General features: G+C 40.3%; 1 non-coding gene across 1 annotated transcript; it reads right to left on the bottom strand.

Moving 5' to 3' along the window:
* Window positions 1-10,867: 10,867 nt before the first annotated feature.
* On the bottom strand, window positions 10,868-10,975 carry LOC136495097 (small nucleolar RNA R71). The gene has a single exon (XR_010768879.1). It is a non-coding gene; the product is annotated as a small nucleolar RNA R71 (small nucleolar RNA).
* Window positions 10,976-12,209: the final 1,234 nt, after the last annotated feature.

Genomic DNA, 12,209 nt, shown 5'->3' with positions numbered 1-12,209 from the left:
GCAGCAACTGTAGTGGAGGGCTGGAGGCAAGACGGATTGGGCGGCCTTTACCTACGGCCTACCGGTTTGTGTTCGGCTACACATCGGGACGGTGGGGGACTGATACGTGATCTACTCTTATCAAGCCAGCTTAGCAATAGCAATGGACTGATATGTGGGCCTGGTTTAGATTGCAAGTTTTTTCACTCTTTTTTCGTCACATCAAATCTTTGGACATATGTATGGAGTATTAAATGTAGATAAAAAAATAACTAATTACACAGTTTGATTGTAAATTACGAGACGAATCTTTTGAGCCTAGTTAGGTCATGATTAGACAATAATTATCAAATACAAACGAAAGTGCTACAGTACCAAATACGGATTTCTAACCACAATATAAACAAGGCCGTGATCTACTCTTATCAAGCTAGCCGACTTTGACTGCCACTGAGCCCGTCCACGTTAGCAAAAACAATTTACATCATTTGATGTGCTTTTAACACTTCAGATTTATCCACCGCTCAGTAAGTGTGTGCTACTCCACGTGTTAACCTCCCATAGGCTTTGACACAAAAATATCTTCCTCGTCTCCTCCACTTCTCCTGTTGCCTCCTCGTCTCCTCCGCTTTTTCCTCCCCCAACGGCGACTCCTCCTGCTCCCTCCGCACTGGGCCACATTGGGCGACCACCGGCCCTAGCAGCGTGGCCGCCCCAGGGGCGTGCAACGCCGGTCACCCGGCGAAGCGACCACAATGCCACAGCTGCTGCTCCGCCCCTCCTGACACGACCAAGCACTAGCGCAGCGGCACGGACGACGACCGGCCCCAGCAGCGCGCCCGTCCCAGCGCACGCGACGCTGGCTGCACCGGCGGCGTGGCCCCAGTGTCATCGCTGCTGCTCCGCCCCTCCCGACACGAGCAAGCCCTAGCGCGGCGGCACGGATGCAGCCGTCTCGGTGCGAGAGGCCTCAGTCGCGACCAGCCCTAAGTGAGGGTGTGTTGCCTCCTTTGTTCCTCTCCCCTTCCCTCGCCGACATCGGGGACGGGCGATTTGTTGATGGAGATGACTATTGGAACGAGGGTCAGGCCACCACGATGAGTTTTTCTGAGGTTTGGTTCTGCTGCCCCTTTGTCCTTCTTTCTTGTCACAAGCAAAGAGATAAGAAGCACACTCAATGTTTGTTCAATCCGATTTAGCCAAGTTGCAGACCACTCAAATGTTGGAAATTATGAGGATGTTTATTTTGTCCTTAAATTTTGTGCTGCAGCTTCGACCAACTAACTTGCTATAGATATCAGTTTTGTCTTGCTAATATCGTAGAGTTAATGAAAGGGATACCTTCTCAATGCTACCAGCTTGCAACTAATTTTAGTTGGGGATTCTCTTTAGTTTTTGATTACTGTCATGCTTCTATTGTCTAGAAAAAGTCTTAATTTTATTTGTAAAATCTTTGGAGTAATCTATCCTTGAAATTGAACTATATTAATGCACCCTTCTTTTTCTTTCAGATGCGATCCCGTGATTTTCATGTTTCTCTTTTGTAACCACTATTGGACAAGGTGATCTGGGTTTTATTTAATTTTTTATTCCCTTTCAATAGTTGTGTACGCAATTCTAATGTTCTTCACTAATACGAGTGAGGCATGTTTCCTATATCAGAAAATACAGAGCAACACACAGTAGAAGATATTCTTCAAGATCTGCCAAACTTGATTACGCATTTTGAATTTATGTTGCCAATTCCCTGGCTGGACACAAAACTAATACTGTTGGACCTTCACTTGAATTATGCTTCAGGCGCTCCATAGGAATAAACCCTGGGAGGAGATAGCCTAGTGTTTTAGATGAACCTGTCTTTGCCACAGCTACTATATCGTGACCCTTTATACCCGTTGTAGATGATTGAGCTTGGATACAATTTCCCTAAAACAATATGCTAGATATTCATTTGGTATGTCATTCCTATCAGAATGTTCAAGCATCTTTATTGAGCATGGACATTAATTAATTTAGAGTTGTTGTAGAGAGGCCTAAAAGCCATTCATTTCTGGTAGATTAGTTTGCACAACAATCAGAAAGAAAAATATTAGACCTGCTCTTGTTTCAATCATAGGGTCAGGTGACCTCTTTTCCATTCCATCTTACAAGAAGTTCAGGACATCGGTGTCAGCTTCACTTTTTTCCATGTGTTCTCGGTTTTCACAGTATTAGTTGGTCCTCATGGATGTGAAGCTAAATAATTGTGTTCTACATATAGACCCAGTATAGAATTATCAATGCCTACCTACATTGTCCATGCTTGATATTCAGTTTTGTTTTACTCTTTCTGCTACTACCATGAATTGGATGAGATTTAGATTTGAACGCATAAATGAGTCCTCCTACACTGATTCGTGACCTAGATACAGGGATTCTAAAGTTTCCAAAAGTCTTATCTAGATATTTTTATATTTCTTTGCAGCTCATCCAATGCCTACGATGAGTTGACTGCAATCACGAACATGGCTTCGCGCGGCCTATTAGTCCTCACTGCCCTCTCCACCAGCATGGTTTGCTAACCAACAACTTAGAGTTGGTACCATTTTTTCTTGTATCTCCTGCTACTTTGTCTTTGCTTAATTTCCAACTATATATTAATACCACAACTGCTCCTTAGTGCCTTAGTGGTTGCAGTTATAGGCTTTTCAAGAAATTTAGGAGCAGACTGCCATGGTGACCTCTTCCATTGAAAGCAAGAAAGCTTATCCCATCAAGGTAATCATTTTAGGCCCTTGGACTTCCTTCATGTACTGAGTTGTAGTATGCGTAATGTTCATGGGACATTTAATTCCTGAATTTACATTTTATTTAGTTGAGAGCAATATAGTGAATCGTTGTGACAGAATAAAAATGCACCAAATAAATTGAGGGTCTAGAGTTTAGCAGTCCTAGAACCCTCAATTTATCTTTGCTTGGTTAATTTATACCATAAGCGATAACCCAGTTCCTAGAACCTTGAATTTATCATGTTTTCAAATTGGTAGCAGTCCCCATGGTCCCACTGTCTTGTAATAGTTCCAATCTCTTTGAAGAGACATATATGGACACTCTCTCAAAAGTTTCTCATTATCCATCTGTAAACTTTCAGTGCTGACAGTACAGTCGTTGCAAATGCAGGAATGAAAGGTGTTATGAGCACTCATAGTACCTATGCTCAGATGGATAATTACTTCCACGAATACCGTGCTGAGTACCTAGCAAATTGTGCATTAGAAGAGAGTTATGCAACTCCAATCCATTAGGTATATCATGGCCTTCATCTGAACCGTTTTCCCCTTTTATCCATTATTAGAATCCTCTGCTTTGGTGATGTTGTTTTCTTGTTTTGTGTGGTGGCCATAGGCCGGCAATGATGACCTCACGTTGTTACAATAGATGCTGGCAGGAATTGTGCCATTAGACCTGCCTCACTCACCCATCAGGGAGGTTGCTTAATGATCCTATCCATTGATAGAAGAGGCTGCGCCGTACTAGAGCGCTCCCTCAGTTCCGTGTAGGTTATGCCAATAGGAGCGATCCAGGTTTGCATCTGTGGCCTTCATCCATCGTTGCTTCTAGAGTTGTATTAGTATGTGTTGTTATTCAACTCCATTCTATAGTCAGTTTTGTTGCTAGAAGAGGCTGCGCCGTACTAGAGCGCTCCCTCCATCCAGAGTTGTATTTGCATCTATGGTTTAGAATGACAATGGATCAAACCAGATAAGCCTCTCTCCCTTTCCGTCCCCTCCCTCCGCTTTTGGTGTATGACAGGGAACCCGTTTAGAGGTCATGCAGTTTTGATGTGTACTTCTTTTTGTGACTATTATTTCTTTCCCTAGAAACACACTGAGAAAAGAAGCACGGAAAAACAAATGTACACTTGATATTTGAACATCATTGAAGTACCTTGCATTTGACACAGGGATGATAATTGATATCATAGTAATGCAGGTATAACTTAGGCTTTTCCATGTTGCAGCAGCCTGAAACACATCAGAGAACTACAGGATGCATTAGAAACCAGATCCCGATTGACCTTTGCCGGTGCCAAAAACTTTCCTTCAAAATTGTTACATCCCTTTTTGACACCTTTTCTTAGTAGATAGAGATATCTTGGCTTTGGTTATCTAGCAAACCATAGTAGATATATCTTGGTTTTAGTTATCTAGCAAACCATTGCTATGCCACTAAATCACTTGACAAAAAAAAGACGTACCCAGTGCAGAGAGCTCCTGCTCTATGCGGGGTCTGGGGAAGGGTGTCAGTAGCAAGCCTTACCCTCGCCTGTGCAATGCGAGGAGACCGCGACTCGAACCCGGGACCTTCCGGTCATAGGCGGTAAGACTCTACCACTTGCACCAGGCCCCCCCTTCTCATTGAATCACTTGAGAGCAAGACAAAAAAAACTGATACTGCTAAATGCAGTGTTCTCTTTTTTCTGCTTTTGCACTTTGATGTGAATCATCAAGCACAAATTATCTCCAGCACATGACATGGAAATCATGATTCTTTGTTTTTATTGCAATGTCTAATCTGGAGACTGATTATACATATAGACAACCAAAATATGTTTGCTTCCTTTTAGTAAATTACATATAGCTCAAATATTGGTTACAATCTATGCATGCACAGGACGAGGAGCATCCTTTCAGCCATCGCAGCTCGGCACACCTTCTCCGCGGTGTTTCGTGTCTCCCTAGTGTTGTCCCCTTGCTGTAGTGTGCCAGGCAAGGCCAACTAATCATGGGAGGTCTAGCATGTCGAGAGAAACATGAACCCTTCACATGAAAAGATTGGTTTGGACCCGATCTGGCCCTAAGAAATCGAGCTTCCCTTACCATAGAGCCCCTCTCTTTGTTCCCATTTATTACATGGGTTGTGCAGCACTGCACGGGTTAGACGATGATCAGCATCTGATGACCTTTACTAAACAAAACTACACAGATAAGACACTTTACTAATTGTACATTACTTATATACATAATGGTTTTATACATAAACTAACAAACTGCTTTCATAACCAGATGATGAAAACGTATCAGTATTTTATTCCTCAGGTCCATCACATATATTACTTCTACGCTTTTCCAAGCACTCCATATCAGTTTCTACTTCACTAATTATTTCTCAGGTTGTAGTCACCACACAGAATGCATGTGCCACTACCAGATCTCTGGTAAACATTCTTATCCATGCAGAGCACCCATATTCTTTTCACAAACTCATAGAAAAAAAACTAATATAGCATCTATAGACAGAAGACTCCAGCAGGCCGAGCTTATTGTCCATCAACAGCGGCCTTTTAGACCGTGAACCAGAATACTAAACAGCTGAGCCGCACTGCCGCATCGTGATCAAAAGATGCATCCATATGTACAGTTTGTCCAGAAGGAACCGTTTCTACAAAATCTGTATAATTATGCTCTATACCGTGTACTACTAATCATAAAAGGCATTGTACAAAACCGCTATGCCTATCCGGTACTATGTTAGCTCTAAAATGCCACCATGTACCATGACGTAGACATATTACTAAATTTATACATGATCCTTATCCTCTTAATCCTCTTGCACTCCATTTATTCAGCATGTATGTTTCACATAGACATCAACCATCCTCATATTACAATGCCGGATATTTATTGTGTCTATGCTCCGATCTTAAAAAATATATATATGCACACGATTAGATTTGTGATTATATTTCCAATCTGAGTGCCGATGCGCGTGAGGGCACGCGCCACGGACTAGTGTTATATTAGGCCATGTCATATAGGTGAGCTGGCTCAAAAAATAGAGAAAACAAAAAGTAGTTGTCGATGTTTCTAGTGCGATAACATTTGTACAGAACCTTTTTATCTCTATACAGTGATTATCCAAACATTTCAATAGGAGTACTAAATAATGCATAAAATGTTTAATATAGTTGTACGATAATCCTTGGCAAGCCAAAATCAAAATATTAAGGGTTCATCTTTCAATAGGTTTCTAGGCATGTAACTTGTTGTTTTTTAGAAAAAAAACACCATGACACCCAAATATGCCCCAATTAAACGTTATGCTGACTGAGATTTAGTCCAAGGCTAAACTATATTATAATTCTTGTGTCCTCAACTCTCTTATCACCAACTTAAATTACTTTTGTATCAAAATGTCAACCTATTTCCATGCAACGATCAACTAATTATCATAATTATTCCTTCATAACTATTGTTGGACGTGTTTGGGACCGCTTAAAATCGTATTTGTGGTCGCCTCACCACAAGAATCTAGAAAATCCCGCCAAACACCCCACTATAATCGATGATCCTTTCCACCGCCGTAGAACTAGCGCTCGTGTTTTTTGTACCGTTGGGTGGAGGTCGCGATATCGATACCACATCGTGCGGTGTGGCCACGGCGGTCGCAAACACGCCCATCATTTGTTACATAGTGGATCCCCTGAATTAACAATTGATGGAGATTGCAAGCAATAAAAACATGTTGATTTTGAAAAGTACGAAGCAAAGTTCAAAATAATAGCCTCCAAATCCTAGAAAGGCTATGCACTATCCATATATTTCAGTGATTTCTTATCTCTTAATAACAATACATGTTAATTCCTAAATGTATGTGCTCAGCTATGAACAAAGATCACACAGTTCATGAGATATTTGATATCGTCAAAGAATCCTCACCGGACTGAAATCAAGATATTGATTATTCATGTTCACATGGTACCGGATGTCTTCCATGTGATATTTTTATAAGAAAACTTCATAACATTCTTAGTATACAATCCATACTGCCCAATTAAATGTCATGGTTCCTGATTGAGATCAATCTAGTCATAAGGATTTTATTGTATCTTCAATTCTCGTCGCTAACTTAAATGACTTTTGTATACCTGTTTTTATAGAATAATCGAACAACACCACATCTAATCATCATAAATATTCCTCCATAGATTGAATAATTATACTTGGGTATAACGAATATCCATTTCAATGAAGCTACACCATACTAAGCATGCTTTAGCAAAATAAGCAGGACATACCTTATTTTCTTTTTACCATCACTTGCTATGAAACTTTAAAAATCATTGCTAGTGCTTATAGAAACTTAATGATAGATCCTACCTGAATACATAAGTATATATAGGCGTAGTACAACTAACAAAGATCTACAACAGTGGTGGAGTTATCAGGACTCAAGAACCAAAAGACAAAGAAACATGATTAATGTGAGCATTGCTAACTTGCAAGCTTGCGCTTCAAAGGTTTGCTCCCAAGATCCGCTCCAACAAACTTACATTTGTTAATCTGAAGTGGTGAATAGGATGAATGCCAAAATCAAAAAGGGAAACAATAAAAAATAGGAAATTATCATTTTAGACTTCCATGCATGATGATCTAATTTGGATTTCTCTGACTCTTAAGATTTTTTTTGTGTTGATCAGTTAATGATTTGTTCCCTTACAGGTTAAAAAGTTTGATTTTTGGTAGGTTTGTGTTCAATTAGTAATAATCCTATCGCGCGTAGCAGATCAGAGGGGAAACGCATGGGTTCAGGAACATGTGCCTTTTACATCCAGTTGAACAGGAGTTTTGTTGTTGTGTGTCGCATGCTGGGAGCGGGGTGCTAATGATGGTGGAGAATATATGTGTGTGCGCCTTCCTGATCGGATGCACCCTACGCCTCCTTATATAATATAGAGGTAGGGTTTACAAAGGAAGCTCTTATTGCTAAAGGTTGGTTTCCTATTTTATTACAAGGAGATCTAAGTGGATCTTTACAGTTTAGGTAACTCGGATGCATTTGCCAAGTAGATAAGACATCCCCACTTCATTGGGCCTTCCGAGTAGATGGACTAGCCCACCCTCGACTGGTAGGTTGATTTCCTTCTCGGTGAGGATATATGGGACCCATACTATCAACATTAGTGTTAATGCAATGCTTAGAATTGAGTTAAATAGTATGAGTGGACTTACTGGCAAAACACCATCACTCAGCCTTTGGATCAACTTGAACTCTATGTAAAGGGACATTTCTGTTGAAATAAATAAATAAATAGGCAGTGTTTACATGTTGCACCAAATTACTATATTTGCATATGGGAACAGTGATTTGTTTCATTTGCAAAAATTGAATTTTGGCACAAAATCAACTATCTGTATGCATTTGATATATCAACAACAATAGCATTTGATATATCATGTTGAAAGGATCAAGATGACCAAGAGGGGATGAATTGGGCTCAACTAAAAATTCTTGCAATAATTAAGTCCTACACTTAGCTCATTTCACCCCAAGTGCCTAAATGTGTTCTCTATTGTTCTACCGCACAAAAGTTTTGCACCCTAGGTTCCAATCCTACTCTAGCATGGCAATTCTAGGAATATAAAGACATGAAATGAATTGCTTGAAAGTAAATGCCCAAAGTAAAGAGAGGGAAATAAACATGACGATGTTTTGCCGAGGTATCAGAGAGTCGCCACTTCCTACTAGTGCTCATTGGAGTACCCGCGTAAGGGTGTAGCTCCCTCTTGATCCGCATAAGGATCAAGTGCTCTCTACGGATTGATTCTTTGACACTGTCACGGTGAATCGTCTACAGCTGCTCACAAAGACGACTTGGGTCATCCACAATCACCACCGGATGATCACCAAGCTTCCAATCACCACCGATCTGTCTAGGTGATGGTGATCACCAAGAGTAACAAGCACAAACTCTCACTTGACCATGACTAGCCTAATGAGAAAGGTGGATGCACACTTGCTACTCCCTATGGACTAATGAAGTCTGTTGACAATAGTTAACACTCATCATAAACCATCAATATAACTTGTATAAATGCATGAAAATGATCATGAACATAGGTTTAGGGGTTTAAACTGATAAATTCCATGAGTTTTGGTGAATTTGTATTTTCAGCAGGATTTATTCAGAAAATAAGCAAGGTGGATCCAATCGTCAGAACAAATCACATTTATCCGCGATGAAACCGACTTAGGAAGACTCTAGAACACTCAAGAAGGTAAACCACCGCGACCCATAGAAAGTCACTGTAGGGTGGGGCTAGCTGGCCCCACCTACAGTCCAGCTAGCCTATGGGCTCCTCCTATCAACCTCCGCTTCAACATCGGTTCTCCGTCGCCTCGAAGGATCAATCTTACACCATTGCTCAAGGTCGGTTCAATTCGAAGGCACATATTTGACGATGCCATGGATTCATGGGCCCACAGGACTCCTAGTTCCTCCTATATAAAGCCCCCCATACCCCCTGAGGCATCATCATCTTCAATCAAGAGCTACCACAATTATTCAAGAAGATCAACCAGAGAGAATAGAATAGATCTTCAATTCTTCAAAGCTTTAGTATAGGCTAGCTAGTAAGATTCAAGTAGAGTTGGGCTACTGCTCAGAATTATGGATTCGTCATCTAGAGGCTGGTATAGCCATTGTATCCTCTATTATTCATGACTTTGTTCTTAATCTATATTATGTTTCTATCTATTATGTTCTTAGTTTGCTTTGGTAGTATGCTTTGATATAGTCATAGTTGATACTAAGTTTATGCATAAGTTCATAAAGTGCTTAGCTTAGTACTTGAGTGAGTTAAGTGGTCGACATTATGTAAGCATGGTGCTTATATGTTGTTTACTTGTGGATGCACTCTACATTCCTGGCCATGTAGTAGATCGCGAGTGTGACATTCTTATTGAGTCCTTTGCAGTCCACTCCCCGTCTATAGAACAAGTAAGAACAAGTAGGACCTAATTGCGAAGGAAATCAGGCTCTGTTCTTGATTTTTCATAGTAATGTTCCATATGCATAGATGAAGAGTTAATTATGCTATAGATGAAAGTATATATACTAGGGTGTACATAAGACTTGGCAAATAGGAATGACTTAGGAATCTTTCTCTTAATTAATCAATTAGTCTAGCTATACTACATTTATGAGTATCTAATTCTATCTCTGGATTATTATCATTGCTCTATACTTATCATTTATATATCATCTGGCTTACCCCTATTTAGATTAAGTGTTTAGTTAATGATCTCATTGTAAGTATACATGTTTATCAATATCTCTAGCCACCACTCCTCCTTATGGTAAAATATAAATAATGATACCTGGAATACTCCTAGTTGTGAAGTGCTACAATGTTATATCTGTGCGCTTGCAGAATTCTTCATATATTCTTAATTACAAGTGTCATTAATAAATACCAACAAGCATTTCTGGCGCCGTTGCTGGGGAGGGCACACAGCTAAAAGAGAATTGATCAAATAATACTTATTGATGATATCATAACTTTGCACCACTGCTCAAGCAGGCTTTGCACCACTGCTCAAGCAGGCTTACCCTTGTTTCTATTTGTTCATATCTTATATAGGGTATTGCAGGACCAATTTGATTTTGAAGCTTACACTCCAAAGAACAACACCAAGCTCATCAGGCCAAGCTTCTTGAGCAGAATCAAACCAATCAAGAGGCAGCTAAATACTAGTTTCTGAAGCTATGGCTGATAAGACACTGTGTGAATTCTCTACTCCAAGCACTGAGAACATTCGCACTGGACCAACACTCAAAACCAACAATCTTGAGTTTGAACTCAAGCCAAGCCTCATCAACATGGTGCAAGCTACCTAGTAGAAAGGCACATGAAGATGCTAATGCTCATCTCTAGAATTTCCTAGAGATTAGCAACACAGTTATCATCAAGGACATTACTCAAGACATCATGCTGCTCTACCTATTTCCATTCTCACTTGTGGGAAAGGCAAAGCAATGGTTTTATGCCAACAAAGATGACATCAACACATGGGCAAGATGTTCGAAGGCCTTTCTAACAAAATTTTTCCTTATAGGCAAAACCAATGCCTTAAGAGGAAAAATCTCCAACTTCCAGCAACAGAAAGGTGAAACCATTCTAGAGGCATGGGAATGCTTTCAAGAATACATTTCAGATTGTCCTCATCATGGGATGGAGGATTGGTTGCTCATGCAAGGTTTCTACCATGGATTAACTAAGAAAGCTCATGAACAACTTGATGCTACTGCTGGAGGATCATTCATGTTACTCACCCTTGGAAAAGTTGAAGCTCTTATGGAGAAGATAGGCTCTAATCAAGGCTGGTCTCAAGATAGAATTCAACATTGCAAGAAGGGCAATGAAGCCAATGAAGAGGTGTGTGCACTATCGACCAAGATGGACGTATTACTAAACTGGCTCGAACAGTGAGCCAATTACAAGAAGGATCGACAGGCCATCTAAGACAATTATGATTCACAAATCATGTGCAACATCTGTGGAACCAATGGGCACTTAGAGAGTAATTACCTAGAAACACAACAGGATGTGAACTTCATCATCAAAAATTTTGGTTCATAGCAACAAAGATAAGGATGGAATCAACAACAACGGTCAAATTATCAAGGTAAGTACCCAAACAATTACTATAATTATTCTAATCCTAATCAGCCATCCTTGAGAGATTTGATTCTAGAACAGGCTAAGATTAATGAGAACATTTCTAAAAAGCTTGCTTCTAATGATAAGGTTTTAGAAAATATAAATACTAAAATGGAGAGTTTTTCTTCTGCTATAAAAGACCAACTTAGCTATAATAAAAAGATAGAATCACAAATAGCTCAGCTGGCCGCTGCTCTACCTTTTGCCACTAACCTTGAAAATGTCAACACCATAACTACAAGAGGTGGCAAATCTACTCGTGATCCTCCATATCCAACAAGGACAGGTAAGACACCAGCAGAACAGCAAGAGAAGAATGATGAAGTTGAGCCGCAAGAGCAAGAATTGCTGCAAGATTTTCATGACACCAACCTCCTACCGTTTCCATGTAGAAATCGAAAAGCCAAAGTGGATGAGCAATTTGGTAAGTTTGTAGAGGTGATCCAAAAGTTATATATCAATATCCCTCTGTTAGATGCCATACAAGTACATACCTATGCGAAGTATCTCAGAGACATTCTGAACAACAAGAGACCACTGCCCACCACTGAAGTAATCAAGCTAACGAAGGAGTGAAGTGTGGCCATCCTCAATACATCACCCATAAAGAAGGATCCAGGATGCCCCACTATTGAATATTTGATCGGAAACCAGAACTTTGAGCATGCGCTTTGTGACCTTGGTGCCAACGTCAGTGTCATGCCCAAAGCCATCTTCGACAAACTCAACTATTCAACACTCACGGCA

Source organism: Miscanthus floridulus, chromosome 11 (assembly GCF_019320115.1).
Source record: "Miscanthus floridulus cultivar M001 chromosome 11, ASM1932011v1, whole genome shotgun sequence".
Taxonomy (NCBI): domain Eukaryota; kingdom Viridiplantae; phylum Streptophyta; class Magnoliopsida; order Poales; family Poaceae; genus Miscanthus; species Miscanthus floridulus.
The sequence above is the reverse complement of the archived record's forward strand: the minus strand, read 5'-3'. Positions and strand labels throughout refer to the sequence as shown.